This window comes from Equus przewalskii, chromosome 14 (assembly GCF_037783145.1).
Source record: "Equus przewalskii isolate Varuska chromosome 14, EquPr2, whole genome shotgun sequence".
Classification (NCBI taxonomy): domain Eukaryota; kingdom Metazoa; phylum Chordata; class Mammalia; order Perissodactyla; family Equidae; genus Equus; species Equus przewalskii.
In genome coordinates, this window is record NC_091844.1 from 42,915,719 (window position 1) to 42,932,934 (window position 17,216).

General features: G+C 34.8%; 1 long non-coding RNA gene across 1 annotated transcript in view; it reads right to left on the reverse strand.

Moving 5' to 3' along the window:
* Positions 1-17,216, reverse strand: part of LOC139075627 (uncharacterized) — an 85,286-nt gene that overhangs the window by 20,047 nt on the left and 48,023 nt on the right. Inside the window, exons 2-3 of the long non-coding RNA XR_011526233.1 lie at positions 6,979-7,126; positions 6,196-6,269 (exon numbers count right to left, since the gene is read on the reverse strand). This is a non-coding gene — a long non-coding RNA (uncharacterized lncRNA). The remainder of the gene's footprint in view (positions 1-6,195; positions 6,270-6,978; positions 7,127-17,216) is intronic.

Sequence of the window (17,216 nt, forward strand, 5' to 3'; positions counted from 1 at the left end):
TTCTAGATATCATTTTAACAATTTAAGGAAATTTCATCATTTGCTTAGATTGCTTTGAATTTTTGTCCCAAATTAAAGTTGACATTTATTAAATGTTTTGTACAGCTATCTAGATGATGATATGGCTTTTCAGTTTTGCTAATGTAAAACTATCCTTGAATTTCTCAGATAAATTCAACTTGATCTGGGTTTATTTTTTATACAGTGCTATATTTTTGTTTAGAATTTTCTATCTATTTTATGCATGAGATTGATGCGTGACTCTATCTTATTCTAGTCACTGGTTTTGGTACAAATGTTATACTGATATTGTCAAATTAGTTGAGAAGAAATTTACTCTTCTAATATCTGAAGATCTTGTATTATTTTGCAATGGTTTTTTCTTTAGAAAATTTGCTACAATTCAATTGTAAAAATAAAACAAAACATAAAAGCAAATTAAATTTGATCTTAAAATATAAAAAGCAGATCATGGAAAAAATGAAATATACTATATAGTTAAGTTTTTAAAAAAATGATTATAAAGGGCTTGTAAATTGTATTTAAATTGTGAGAAAGTGTATTCTATAAAAAGAGGCATAGAGTTTATAGTCATACAGTCCTGGATTGGCGTCACAGACTCAAGCTCCATCTGTGACATATTCAGTACTTAGCCTCCAAGTCTTGGTTTTCTAATGTGTAAAATAATATAACGTTTAAGGTCACTGTGGAGGTAAAACGAAATAACATTTGTAAAACATCTGTCACAGTTCTGAGCACACAGGTTTTACACTCAAGAAATGTTAGGTTTTTTCCTCCTTTTACATGTTTTTCCATTACAGAAGTCTGAATTAATGTTGTGTTTAGGCTCAGAAGGTGCTGTTCATTATTTCTGAGAAGCTAATACCATGTGTCAGGACTTGTCTAGGCCATTTGAATATTTCATCCAAGGCTTCTATTGAGCATATAAAAAACTGAAGACACGCTTGTTACCAACATGGCACATTGTAGTTCAGAAATCTGCATTTCAAAATTAAAGGGCTAACTGGATCAGAGTTTATTGCTCACACTACAGAATTATTCCTTATATTCCAAGCCTACAATTTTAGGAGTTTGCATGGACAATATTATGACCTTTCACATTCCATGTGGAGGCCATGATAACTCCCTAAAGGCATTCTTTGACAGAATCTATTTTGACATCCACTTTGGCTCAAATACGGCCCCAGGCAATGAGAATACATTAGTGCAGGTCACTAACATAAACAGAACAGCTTCTCATATGGGTTCTGCCCCTAGCCCAAAAGGAAGAGAAAACTTAAAATAAGATCATCAGGACAAAGAAAGGAGTATTTCAAAATATCTTCATATGAATCCAAATGTAGTCAATCCTATTTAAGTCAATGTTTGCAAAATCCATTTCTCTACTTTCAAGTGCAAGTATGAATAATGTAGATTGTTGGAAATAAAAGGCCACCTTGAGAAAATATGCCATGTAAAGTTCAGCTCTATCATGTAGCTCATTAATTCTTCAGCAGTATTTAAATATGCATTCAGTTTTATTTTGCATTATGTATTATTATGTCATATGTTATATATTTTTACTCAAGAGGTTCTATTTGATTCTTTATCAAAATTTTCGTATCATTTTTAATGGTTTCTTATTTGTTGGTCATCGTTTCTTTCCTCTGTGTTTCTTTGCAGATACTAAAGATAATTTTCACCTTTTATATATGGAAGTTATTATATCTGAAATATTCTCACTCATAATTGCTGGTTAGCTCCTGTGTTTTGTAATTCTTTTTTAGTTCATATTTTGTTGAATTCACTTGTGGGAGCACGAAGGAGTCTGAGCTGAAGATACTTTCCTGCAAAGAGGTTTGGTATTTGGAGTTAAGGGGCATGTTTTTATAAAAATTTTGTCAGTTATTATTAATTTCATCACAAGTACTTTCTTATAACTACCTCTGCACAAACATAATTTTCAATGGTTGCTTAACATTCATAATGTGAGTATAACAATTTAATTAAGCATTCTCTTTTTGTTGGACATTTTTACTATTTTCACTATTATAAATAACTTCACAACAGATGCCTTTATTCGTGAGGTTTTATTTAGAGTTATTTCCTCATGTTGGATGTAAAATTGCTGGGGCAAAGACAATGAAGCATTCTCAAGTCCTTGATTGTCAAATTGCTATTCAGACGAGTTATAGCAATTTACACTCCGTTAAGCAATGTATCAAAGTGCCCATCTCAGCCAACCTTTAGTCTGATTGCTAATTTGTAGGGGAAAGAGGGCATCTCACTATGCTTTAATTTTTTTTCCAGTTTCTAGTGATGTTGAACATTTTTCACATATGGTATCCATTATGTATTTTTTCTTTTGCTGAAGAATCCTCGTTAAATTATTTCAGCTTTATCTTTTTCTTTGTTTATTAACATGATCCTTTCTCAGATATTAATGAAAAGTTCAGGGAAAACTAGTTAAAGAATTTAGAAAATGCTGGGACTTCTTTATTCTATCTGTGCATACTATCCTACATATAATTTTAGAGTTTGGGGCTTCTGGTCCATATATAGTTTTAAATAGTCAGAGACTATATACCTAAATTGACATATACCCGGTGGTTGAATGGTGGGCTAAATTTGTTCCAATTAAAATATATTGCAATCAAAGTAACCATCCCAATTTTATGATGACTGAATCCAACTTTGTTAAACTGTGTACTCTCTCGCCTATCAATATTGATGTTCTAAAATTAACATCGTACTTAATAAATGACCCTTTGTATATTTGCATATTTTCAAATTTTAGACTCTGTTCTCCCCAATTCACGGGTCAAGCAGAATAACAAGATAACTGGTTTCCATTTCTATAATGAAAATAGCTAATTAATTAATGTATAATAAATTGATTCAACAGCTTGTGAGATAAAATACCCAAATATTATACTGGCTTACTAATTATATGTGGGTTGTACGTGCATGTGTGTTTGCATGTATGTATGTAGTAGCCTATAAAACGTGTTTATGTAGATGTAATAGCATTACTATTTATATGTAATAATATGTAAACATTTATGTGCGTATATCAATATTTTTAACTGTAAGTTAACTTATTTTCCTGTTGTCTCAGAATTTCAGATTTCCTAAATGCTTGGATTTTAGGTTGCTAAATCATCTATTTATGACATGGTGACAAATTGGAAAACCAGTTTGGTAAGCATATGGCTTGTCTCCTCATTTTGGGTGTTTCCAGAGTCGTGGAGATGGGTCAGCTTGTTGTTAATGGCGTCCAGTTGATACCGACTCCTAGCGACCCTGTGTAAGGCAGAACTGAACCCTGCACAGCCTTTTTTGTGCCATCCTCTCATCTTCCTACAACTCAGACAATGCTCTGCTGCTATTCATAGGGTTTTCATGGCCAATTTTTTCGGAAGTGGGTGCCCAGGTCCTTCTTCCCAGTCTGTCTGAGACTGTACGCTCCACTGAAACCTGTCCACCATGGGTGACCCTACTGGTATTTGAAATACTGGTGGCATAGCTTTCAGCATCACAGCAACATGCAGCTGCCACAGTATGACAACTGACAGATGGGTGGTGTGGTTCTCTGACCAGAAATGAACCCAGGCCATAGGGAGGAGAGCAATGAATCTTAACCACTAGACCACAAGGGCTCCTGGTCAGGGGTCAAGAGAGGATTAGAGAGGATTTATACAGTGAGAGTTATTAGAAAGCTGAGGCACTTCCTCTCTCTTCAACCAAGCCAAGTGAAGGAGACTTTAGAGAAGCATCTGAAAAGTTTAACAAATGTCACCAGAGTTTGGAACCCATAGTGAATACACCTGACTTACATCTAAAATTGTCTAAAGGCAAATGCAACCTCTGATGCATGTGGCTAAATGCAACCTCTAATGGCAGAGTAAAAATAGTATGAAAATAAATTTTATTTTATTTTTACTAATAGGAGAGGTCAGAGGCCTGTCTCTCTTCTGCTAGATGTGGCTTCTATTTAGGGAGCCACTATTAGTCATTTTGGAAGAGAGTCCACCAAAAAAGGCACTTACTGGGAGGAAACAGATTGTCTGGGGATGGTAAGCTGTAGAGATCTGGAGTCTAAGAGAAATCACAACTGATTGGCTGAGGGGGCCTGGAGCACATAAGAGACCTGTAGGTACAAGGTCCCAATTTGAAAAATCTCAGAGGAGAGAAGGAGTCTTCACTTGATACCTGCCATGGGAGTGGGCATCAACGCCCATGAAAAACCTACCAGTCAAGTAAGATGACATCTCTCATAGCTATAGCTGGCCTTCACACAGGCAAAGGCTAGACCATTGCTGAATCACTCAGAGCTGCTTGTTTGAGGAGAGTATCTTTGCCTATAGAGATTTTAAAAATCATGGAAGCCAAAGGTGGGGAGAGGCAAAGAAATGAAAGAACAAAATCAGAAATAGAAAAAAAAAAATTGGCAAGCATTTATCCTTCATCTTAATTTATATTTCTCACCATGTAACCACTTTGAGAGATGTATGCCTTGTTTTCCTTTCTTCTCTGTCTCTGTCTCTCTCCTCACCCTCTCCTGCCCTTTCTCACTTATACCAAATCGAGTTAAAAAGATACTCTGTTTGGGGCACATCAGAACCTTCAATTCCTGAAAGGCTCTTCTCAGTTAATTTTCAGACATTGAGGTCTTTTCATATTTTTGTTGTTCTTATTGAGTTCTAGCTTAATTCTCACGAGGTCAGAAAACATGTTCTGTATGAATTCAAAACTTTGAAATGTATTGACACTTTTTGTGGCCCAGCAGTATACGATGAATCTTTGTAAATTCTCCATGTGAGTGTGAAACAAAGATGTACAGTCTGAAACTTATAGATGCAGCATTCTACATAAATCTCAACTTTATTTAAAATAGTCTATCCTTGGTGATTTTTAACTAACTTTTCTATCAATTACTGAGAAGTGTGTGCTAATATTTCCCAGTATAATTATTAGTTTTTTTCTTCTAGTAATTTTTACTTTTTTTCATATTGAGATCACATAATTAAAGACATACACTTTCAGAATATGTTGTTTTCCTGATGAAATAAACTTTTTATCATTATGGAATGGCCTTATGTATTCCTACAGGTACTTTTTGTCTGAAGACCATTTTACAATAATTGATGTAGAGATGTCATCTTTTTTACAGTAGTTTCATTTGATACTTTATCATTTCTCTTACTTTTGAATGTTTTAGATAAAGTTATTATAAAAAACTAGATCTTTATAGTCAAGTCTGATGACTTTTGTCTTTTAAGCAGATCATTTAGAATAATTACATGCAATGGAGTTCACAAAATTATCAAAATATATTTGGTTTACAGCTCTACCATAATCCCGTAATTTTTAGTTCCCTTGACCAATTCCTTGATTCCTTTTTTTACTTCTTGCCTTATTTTAGACTAATTAGTTCAATCACTACATTTTTAAGTCTTTATTTGCATGGAAATTACACATTCCGCTTTTATTATCCCATAGCTACATATAAAATTATAACATGCATAATTATTAAATTTAAGTTTACTTGGTAATATTGTTTGTGCTCTTTTTCATATCAAACCAAAATTTCCTTCAAGAAGAAAGACTACAAAAAAATCTGTTTGGAACATCCAGTTTTAAGTAATTTTTTGTTGATGAACCTTTCTTTAATAATCTTGTTAACACCAAATTTCACTCACCCCTAAGGTGAATGGGGGAAAAATTGCAGGTCTAAAAGTGTAACAAAGGTGAGTATAAAAGTGTAATAATACACATATGCTACATGCTCTGACAAAGTGGAAATAACACAATTTAAAAAGTGAGAAGAAAGAGGAAAATGAAAAGAAAAGTAGAATTGATTCTTGATTAGCACACAAGCAAGAAATGAGAGTAATGAACAAGATTGTAGGTGGACACACCATTAGTAGAATCTTAAGTGAGGCAGACTGGGATTGTGGAAATTTATATAGGTATTAATAATACAAGTGTGCTCACTAGAACTAACATACATATTTCTGTGTGTGTATATATGTACACACACAAATTATATATACAAAACAATCAATTTAAATTCAAAGAAAGCATAGTGGAAGATAAACAGCAAATATAACATAATACAAAAATAAAATAATCTGACAGAACAGAAACCAAGCAAATCAATTTCTTCAAAACATGTAAATGTACTTATCTCACCTTTTAAAAGAAAAAAGATATTCTGATGGCACTTGAAGCAATATTCAGCCCTCTGCTACACAAAAGGGACACACCTAAAACAGAGGCATTCAAAAAAGATAACGTTACAGGATGACAAAGAAATACTAGACAAATGCAAACCAAAAAGAAAAAAAGAAAAATGCAAGGTGGCAAACGTAATACCTGGCAAGGTTAATTTAAGCAAAGCATCAGTAAACAAGACAAATAAGTACAGTTTTATAATTGTAAAGGCTAAAATTTACAATAAATTTATAAAAATATCAATTAAAAAAAGGGGGATTTGGGAATACCATTCTTCATCCCTCCCCCAAAAAAGTTAAAGGAGTTCTAAACAATATAATTTAAAGGTATGTTAAAACAACATATTTAAAGAAATATATCCAACTTTGTGCACCAATGATAGAGAATAAACTCTCTTTTTAAAAGCACACAGCGGGCTGGCCCCATGGCCTAGTGGTTGAGTTCGGAGCAGTCCACTTTGGCAGCCTGGGTGCAGTTCCTGGGCGCAGACTGACACCACTCGTCAGCAGCCATGCTGTGGTGGTGACCCATATACAAGATAGAGGAAGATTGGCACAGATGTTAGCTCAACATGAAGCTTCCTCAGTAAAAAAAAGTATTACAATAAAAGCACATGGAACATTCATGAAAGTAGACAATGTATTCACACAAAAAACCTTAATAAGTTCCAAATAGTACAAATAAACTAAACAATGAAATAAAACCAGAAATTAGTAACAAAATTAAAAATGGAAAACTTACATAAAAAGTGATAATGACTAGGGGCCGGCCTGGTGGTGTAGAAGTTAAGTTCACGTGCTCTGCTTCAGCCACCCAGGGTTCTCTGGTTCAGACCCCAGATGTGGACCTCAGCACCACTTACCAAGCCACGCTGTCGCAGGTGTCCCACCTATAAAATATAGGAAAATGGGCACAGATGTTAACTCACGGCCATTCTTACCCAGCAAAAAGAGGAAGATTGGTGGCAGATGTGAGGTCATGGCTAATCTTCCTCAAAACAAAAAAAGAGATAATGACCAAAAAAATTGACCAGAAGTGATAAAAGTATTCCCACTTTCCAGCAGTCTACAGTATCGCAGGTTTCCGAGGGTCCATTACTCATGCCCTGTGAGTCTGAAATTTCATTCAATATAAAAAGTTTGGGCAAAAGCTCTCAGGAAAAGTGTAGCATTAGTACTCAGCTCTCCTTTCTGGATCCTCATTTCACATCTATTTTAGTCTAACAGTTTGTTATTCTTAGTTCTTACTTCAGTGAGATTGTACTCCCCAGTAAGACATTAGCACATTAAATCTTCCTTCAGGCTCTGGAAGCCTGGGCTAAGACAATTAGAAGTGTTTCTAGAAAACAGAATCTCAAGCTGAGATGTCAGAGCCCCATTACCTACTCATGTGAAAGCAATAGGGACCTCACTTCCCTGGTAAATGGGATAGTAACCTGACATTCAGTGACATCACAATTCCTTTGGCTTTCACAAGTGGTTAATTCAAATGAGGCCCAGATGGAAGGTAAGGTTTTGAGAGATCACACCTATTAGAATGGCCAAAATCTGGAATACTGATAACCCCAGCTGCTGGAGTGGATGTGGACCAACGAGAACTCATTCATTGCTGGTGAGAATGAGAAATGGTACGGCCACTTTGGAAGACAGTTTTACACAGTGTTTCTAGTGTGCTGACAAAAAACCAAAATACATATGTATGTACGAGCTATGAAATACAAATTGTGTAATTTTAGTGATTCCACATACGAGGAGTTAAATGAGCTTATATTTGCATTTAAAACTGTGATTACACAATAAAAGATGGATGAAAAAATTCAACGCAAAATTTAAAATTGTAATTTTTCTTGATTTTGAATGGCGTTAAATAGCAAATAAACACTGTCACAAGTAGAGAGCTAGACAGCAGAAGAAAGGAAAAAGCCATATATGTTAGTATCTTTAGTGGCACTTTTCTCCTGCTTTTTAAATGAGGCACCCTGCATTTTCATTTTACACAGGGCATTGCAAATTATGTACCTGGCCCTAATTGTATGTATATTTGTTCTTGATACATATACTTCTTACTTAAGCATAAGAATATTTTGTAACCCCTTCTCCTCCACCACCAAGATCCAATTTTTGCCCCTTCAGGGTGCTATCCTACCCATTGAAAATGCACGCTCTGGTACTTCCATCAATATCTGCAGCCATCTGACAGAGTATGAAAACATTTTGAGGACTGTTTGGTACGAGGTCTTAGCTGACTCTGAAATCAGAGACGTGAAATGACATTTGCATCCTCTGAGTAGAGCTGAAGCTTATGGAGGGTAAGTGGATAAACCATCATGGCCAGCATGATAATGCATCCCATCGCATTTGCTTCCTACACTTCGCTGCCTCACTTCCCCTTCCCATTCCTTGCATTGCACTGGGATTATTGCACTTTGCAGTATCGTTAGAGCAAAAGTTTTGCCCCAAGCTCTGTTTTCTAGGGGATTCTCTTGTATGTTGCTTAGTTTCTTGTTTGTCTTCCATAGTGCTTGAAATTTCACTGGTCATACATTATTTTCCATCTTCACCTCAATTTTCTTGCAATTAACAGATTTTATGGCCAATAGTGTCACCTCTGGGAAGGTGCTAAGCCCTATGACCTACCTCGTTTCTCTTCCTGGTGCTTAGGAAATGGGGTGACAGAAAAGCTTCAGGCAGATGATACAGATCACATTTGGTTTCAAACTTGGAGGAGGTAGAAGAGCAAATTCTCAGGTATAGGCCAGCTCACCCACACATGCTATAGTGATGCTGGGGTCCCAGAATGCCCTGATGGTTTCCTGCCAACCTGGCTGTCCTGTCAGGCTGGCATTGCTGCTTTCCTAGCCTGTAATTAGGCAATGAAGTAGGCAAGGAGGAACAAAACAACGGGGAGGAAAGGAAAGTGTACGCATCTCCATTTCCATCAGTAACATCTTCTCCTTTTCTAAGCTACCACTTACCTTCCACACATTCTGCTTCCTAAGGAGATTCCTTTTTCTTTTGTTCTTTGTTTTAATTGAAATTAAATTCTGGGATACCAGTCTTCCTCTTACTTCTGTAGCATCACCAGGATTGGGTTATGTGGGAAGGCCCATGCTAGTTTTTCAAAATAAAAAATCATTGAATTTTAAATTTATAAATATTGAACAAAGGGGCAAGGCAAGATAATTTGTAATGCTTTGTTCGCTATGTTTTTCATTTCAAGTTTTTTATTATTGTTGTTGAGGAAGATTCACTCTGAGCTAACATCTGTTGCCAATCTTCCTCTTTTTTATTTGTTTTACTTTTGGAACATCAGCCCTGAGCCAACATCTGTGCCAGTCTTCCTCTGTTTTGTATGTGTGTCACTGCCACAGCATGACTGGCGAATGGTGTAAGTCTGTGCCCGGGATCCGAACCAGCGAAACTGAGCTGCTGAAGCGGAGCGCATCAGACTTACCCACTACACCACAGGGTCAGTCCCTCATTTCAAGTTTTGCTTAAAAAAATTCATGTTAAAATGAGATTGCTTTTTGACTTAGTTTCTTAATGAGATATTTCATGGTTAATTATTAACATATTTCTGCTATCATGACATTATAATGCAATTTAATATCAACTAAATGAAGGAAGATTGCTTGGTGAACTCTTAGAAAGTTAATACTAGCTCTTTCAAGATAACATTGTAGCAGAGAGTTAAATGCCAGAGGTTAAGTACAGTTCTATTTCAATGTAAGATAACTAATTAAGAAGTAATATTAATTGTATAATGCAAAGATTGAGAGCAGAAAACCAGAACATATGTGAAACGCTCCAAATTCCAGCATTATCTGTTATAAACTCATAGATCGAGACCATCTCCATTTATAATGACAATAGTTAAGCTGTAAAACTATATTCTGAAGAAAAGCTGATACAGTAAATAAGGAGACATGAAACATTAGCTGTGGAGTGCTTGAGACACCTTGTTTAAAAATGTCTTTATTATGAATAATTTTCTTCCCAAGTTTAACGCATATGCAGGAATTAGAGCATCCTGTCTAAGATTAACATCCTTGCAGAATCTCAGTGTGATTCCTGTCAGTCAAAATCTTATATTAGAGATTATTTTAAATCTATAAACATACATAAACTTAATATAATAATAAAAGTATTATGATTGTTATTATAATGATCAAAAATTTCTATCCTAAATTAATTTTTCCATTCTATGTAGTCAGGTATTCGTTATATATTTCCAGTAACCACCCAACTATCATGTGACCTTGTATCAATTAGAAATTAAATTTTCATTTTACTCCTACTTTACAAAAGCTAATTGGAAAGGTAAGTCAGATTTGAAAATCATTCACTGCATTTCAATGACAACAATGAAGGGATTTCAGATTATTCTTGATTTTGTGTTACCTGTTCAATATTCTCCACAATTAACATATGTAGTTGATATTGGCTTTATGAAGAGCTAAGCCATCACAATATGTAACAAAAATAGCATTGATTCTATTTAACTGGTAATTGGTTAAATTATTTTTAACAATTTGTGCTGTTGTTAAACTAGTGAAACTAGGTATCTTAAATGGCCATTAGCATTAAGGTCATTTGTGAAAATATTGAATGTGTTAGAAGACAATACAAATAGAGAAATAAGAACAGCCCAAAAGTTACACTGAACTGCTATGATTTGATATTTTATGGCTGTTTCAAATTGTTGATTCAAGTGCCTCAAAAGATGAACAAATAGGAAAGTAATACTATTTGCATCTAGAATATGTTCACGGAAGATTAATGGGCAATTAATAGTTTCAAGGGACTTGGAGCTCCTAACTTACCTGTGCCAACCCTAAGGCCATCAATCCTCTCCTTGTATATTGTCTCTGTTGCTTCTTCATTAAATCACATGAACTAATTACACTATTCAGTTGATAGACTCTTAAATGATGTCTAATTGCTGTTAACATCAATTGAAAAGTTTCAGATAAGGGAATATTCTGGATGTTAGAATAAATGATTTATGAATTAGGAACATGGAACACGGATAATATTTTTCTTTTATTTCCAAAGAATATAAATAAACTGTCTAGTTAATGTAAATTGAATACAGGAAAAACCACCAATTTTGTACAATTTCAGTTTGTGTTTAGAAAATTCTTAGAGTTCAGGAGCATGTCTATTATTCTTGTGATTATATAGTTACATGACTTCACCAAGCGCCTTCCATGTGAGGTCTTTCCTGACTCCCTCTGGCCCCTTTTGAATGTTTACATTATTTGATATCTGTCAAGAGTGCATATTGTGGGGGCTGATCCTGTGTCTGAGTGGTTAAGTTCACGTGCTCCACTTCCATGGCCTGGGATTCATGGGTTCAGATCATGGGCGTGGACCTAGACACTGCTTATCAAGCCATGCTGTGGTGGCATCCCACATAGAAGAACTAGAATGACCTACATCTAGCATATACAACTAGGTACCGGGACTCTGGAGAGAAAAATAAAAAGAGGAAGATTAGCAACAGATATTAACTCAGGGTCAATCTTCCTTAAAAAAAAAAAATGCATAATGTGTATAAAAATCACCTGAGAATCTTATGAAAATACAAATAACATTTCCATAGCTCTGCAATAGGACCTGCATTTCTAACAACCTCTTAAGTCATGCTGATGTTACTGGCCCACGAACCACAGTAAAATACCAAGATCCTTCAGCATTTATTAAGAGCCTGAACAACATAGATTTTCCTTTTGTGATTTTCACCTATTGTTTCATATCCATTAAAAATATCTTCCACTTGAGACAGCAAATTATTTATCTTAAAATTATAAAAATTGCTTTAAAAATATTCCAGCATCAACTATGTTAGTCTTTACTAAATTAGCAAAATTTGGGGACATTTTGAAAAACAGCTACAATGTTTCTTTCTTTCTTCACTTAACCAATCCTGTGCCTGGCATTGTTTGAGGTGCTAGGGTTAGAGTGGTAAAGACTAGTAGGGCCTTTGTCCTCAGGGAGCACACAGTGTGCAGTTTAGGCTCAAGGAAGGAAACAGGTTACTGAACCCATTTTGATTGCATTAGTGACTCAAAAGTCACCCATAGTGCCGATGACGCAATAAAACAGACCTGTGCTTCCGGTTTTCCCCAGGTTATGTTGACTTTCTCGTTAACACCCTACCAGTAGAAGAAGCAGAGTGATTTCAGAATTAAGAGCAAAATAAGTTAATCTTAGTCAAAAAAAAAAGCTTAAGAGTAGAGGAGTGAAATATTTGGAAAAGATATAAAATGATGAAATATTTATATAAGGTCATTTAAAATGTTATGTACAATAAAAATTTATAACTAGCAGGAACAAATAAAAACAACTTTCTAGAGGCTAAAAAGAGAACCAATTCAACTGGAAAAATTATTTTTAAAAAGTAAATTTCTATTTTGAAATGAATTGTAAGCTATGGTGCTGTTAGAAATTATGATATCCATGAGAACATGCAAATAAAATAAGAAGAAACATCTCAGAAGGGGTTTTATTATTATAATGGATGCAATTAAGATTATCTTTTACATGTTATTCTGAAGCTTGTTTCTTGTATTAACAAGAACCCCTCTCCATAAATTCCGTTTTGTCTATTTATGCCAGCAATTTGATGTATATCTTAAATATACTATATTTGGAGAATTTCTATTTTTAAAATATTACACGCAGTACTCAGTTGGCACATTTATCTTCCCTCATTTTTATGACTATTTCTATATGATAAATTCCTTGAAGGAGAATATTAGTATTAGTTTGCTAGGGCTGCTGTAACAAGCAATCACAGACTGAATTTTCAGATGGGTAGCTGAATTTCAGACAGGTACCTGAAACAAAAGAAACGTATTTCTCACAATTCTGGAGGCCAGAGGTCCAAGATCAAGATGTCGCCACAGTTGAATTCTTCTGAGGCCTCTCTCTTTGGCTTGCAAATGGCCATCTTTTCCCTGTGTCTTCACATGGTCTTCCCTCTATGTATGTTTGGGTCCTAATCTCCTCGTTTCATAAGAATACTAATCATACTGAATTAGGGTCCACCCTAATGACCTCATTTTAATTTAATTACCTCTTTAAAGACCCTATCTTGAAATAATAGTCTGAGATACTGGAGGTTAGGACTTCAACATATGAATTTGGAGGAGACGGACACAATTTAGTCTATAACAATCTTGATCAAATGTTTTGCATATTTAATTATTTGCTAAATTTTGCCTATTATGCTTCAAAAATATGGCACAAATATTTTTTCCAGCCAGAACTTTTTTCTACTCCCTTTCATCTCTTTTGAGATGAGAATAGTCATTAACTTTTTTCTTTTATGTTAATTGAAAATTTGAATTTTTGTCTGCTAACAGGTGAAAGAGGTTAGACTCTATGCTGGAAGTAATACAAAGCAAAAGACATTGTTGATCACCTAAAGTGACTGGATTAGGAAGATTACTGAGGGCAGTGTGTTCAGGGTGGATTACATTGAGGAGAAACTAGAAATGAATAGAATCTAGTTGCATAGCAATTGTCACCATGACAGACTAAAACAGGTGGTGGCAATAGAAACATGAAGGAAGGGGCTAATGTGAAAAGCAGTAGGAAACAAGACCAAAGGTGCGGGGATAGACACATGGAAATGGTAATTTTGTTTTCTGAAACAAATTTTGGAGCACGTGATCAACGTGTTTTAAGACAGCCAAAGGCTTCTGATCTCTGGTTATAAATCATTTAACTTGAAGCTCTAACATGTCCTTACAATCTCTCTATTAAGAGTCCTAAGAAGGCATCACTAGCATTCAGTGGAAAATAAATTGGGGAAGTGCATGAAATTTGAAGGAAACATACCAAGCAAAAATGATCAACCTACTGGGAAAGGGAAAAGACAGGGAAGATATTTTATAGTGATCACCTCCATGTGACATTATACTTTTCAAAAAAGCAGTAATATTATCAGGAATAGTAAGGGAATTATAAAAAAAAAAAGAATGGAGAAACCAGAAGACTCAATTCTTAATCATAGTGTATAAATAGAGAAGTACACTGCATTGGAGTCCAGGTTCTGCAATTTACTAGCTGTGTGAATTTAGGTCGTTTATTTTCATCTTTCTGAGCTCTGGTTTTCTCCGTAATAGAATGGGAAGTATAATATATGCTTAAATGTGTTATTGAATTTTGTTTAACATTCTCTGTGAATATTTAGAATGTACCACATAAATGATAGCTTTTACTATTAATAGCGTTGTTATTGGCACTGCCTTTTTCTCACTAACTGTGATTTATGCAGCCTGTGTCTCTAACAGTCATGGAAGCTCACTCAGAACAGACTAGCCCCCTTAAATCAGCATACACTCTAGCCCCCATCACATAGCACGGCGCATGCTTCTTTGGGGAATGATTACCTTGGAAGCACTACATTTAGGCTAAATGTAGGCACACAGTGTATTTAGAATGCAGGAGAACATAGGAGAAAGCCCTGCAACTGAGAACCTGATACAACTGAGGAGATTACTTTTTAAAAGTAACTTTCTGTTTGTAAATGAATCGTCAGCCATGGTAGTGTTAACAGCTGTGATGACTGCTCACACTCCAGCAGGCCCTTCTCACTGCTACTGAAACATTTTTCCTCAAGGTTCATCTCTTTGGAAGCTGGATCTCCTCTGAATTATATCACTCCCCAAATGATTGACAGTCATTATAGTTCTACCGGGTGTAACTGAAGATAGCAAATATTTTAATACCAGGATATTAATATTCATATAAATTTCCAGGGGTGTTCATACATCAAAGAAAGTAATCCTGAAAGTTCATATATTTAATTTCAGGGCACTCTGAAAGTGGTATGGTAACTTTTTTCAATTCTATGGCTTTGGAATATTTCCATAAATGTGATGAGATGTGGGGGTGTGTGTGTGTGTACACATGTACACCATAGATATATATAGCAACTAAGTTAGGGTCATTTATTTCAAGAAATGGTAAGGACTTAATTGAATAAAATGGTAATATGAATTTTATTAATTGTAAGTAATTTCCCATGCTTATTCTCAATTAATGTTGATATTAATTTAGACTACGACGGAACAACTAAATCTCCAGAATGTAAGCTCTTCTCAAGTACACAAGTGCAAGTCATTTGGTATCACATGGTAAAATGATTTAAAATGATGATGGGACACTGAAAAAAATAGTAATTAATCATCATCTTTCCTATCAAAATTAATTATAATTTTAATGTCATAATACAGATGAGTGAAATGTAAAAATTATCATTTCTTGTATAAAAAAGGGAGAAAAATGAATCCACCAAACATATCGCTTAAAATAGATTAGGAGAACTCGGTGTCAAAAATGGACACATCTGGATTTCCAGGAGCACGGAGCTGATAAATATCTGCTTCTTCGGATTATTTTAAAATAAAAATCGTCTGATTTCGATTCCCCTTTCAACATCAGAATTCGTCAGTTAATCATTTCAGATCCTGCCCATCATTTTTTCTCAAAGAATGCTAACATAATTCCCACTTAAAATTAAAATTAGCAGGAAAAAAATGCAACCATCTCCTGAAGAAGACTTCCCAAACTTTTTCTCCATACTGTCTTCTTTGAAAAGAAAAACAAATGGTGCTAGAAATTTTATTTTAACGTGGTTATAGTAAAAAAATATTCCTGTCCCTCTCTTGACCCCTTAGGGCCAAATTTCTCAATAAATATTAGTTGCATTAAAAAAAAGATATTTTGCAAAGTTAAATGTCAGGCAACAGAGTAACTAAAAAAACTGCATTCTTCATGTATAAATATATATTTTTTAAAAATAGGAGAAAACAATAGGAGAAAATTAGGGTGATAAACCAGACAAATATTTCTCTCCCTACCATTCCCTACCACACAAAATAAATTCTGGAAATTTGAATAATATTTTTAATAGCTAAGCAGACCTTTTTTCAGTATTTGATAACTTCTGTGCTTGAACTTAATTAAAATAATTTCATTCCAAAACAAAGAAACCTGATGCTGTTTTATGCAGCTAAATTGATTTTGAAACATTAGAAATCGTTCAGTGACCTTAATAGGATTTCAGTTTGAGAAATGCTGAACTAGTTGGGTTGATTTTAAAAAGAAGGCAGAGGGGCTGGCCCCGTGGCCGAGTGGTTAAGTTCGTGCGCTCTGCTGCAGGCGGCCCAGTGTTTCCTTAGTTCGAATCCTGGGCGTGGACACAGCACTGCTCATCAGACCACGCTGAGGCAGCGTCCCACATGCCACAACTAGAAGAACCCACAACGAAGAATACACAACTATGTACCGGGGGGCTTTGGGGAGAAAAAGGAAAAAATAAAATCTTAAAAAAAAAAAAAGAAGGCAGAGAGAAAAAATGTATTTTATTTTTAAGTATCCAGGTAACTTTCACTATTTTTATGAAGAGCATTAATATATGTTTTGAAATTGAATACTATACTCAAAATTTAGTAGTAACTACTTCATGCTATTACTTTAACAGTAGACAATAAACGTGACAGAACATCTCTTGGGTCATGTTCAATTATGATATTGAAATTAAATTCACAATAAAGGAAAATGTAACAACTATTTTAAGATGTTTTCAGAGAAAAAAGTTACCTAAATCATGTTTTCAGAGTATTAATTTGCATAATGTCTCAAATTGCAAGCAATATTTTCAATGCATTCCTTATAGACTTTCTGTTAGTACAAAACTCAAAACTTAAAAGAATTTCTAGGGTGACAGTGTGAGGGGTTCTGTGGACATGCTCTCCAGCAAAACTGGTGAAAATTATTAAAAACAAAATCCCAACCATTAAAATCTCTGGAAATGGTCTTAAGGGCATACAGCAAATGAAGAAACATTTACTCAAGAAAATCTACTAAAATTCGGTAAGAACAATAAGAGTCTAATTTTTGAACCAAGACTCACTCCATCTCTCCCCTCTCTTAAGTCATGAGCTGGAAACTCCAACTCCAGAC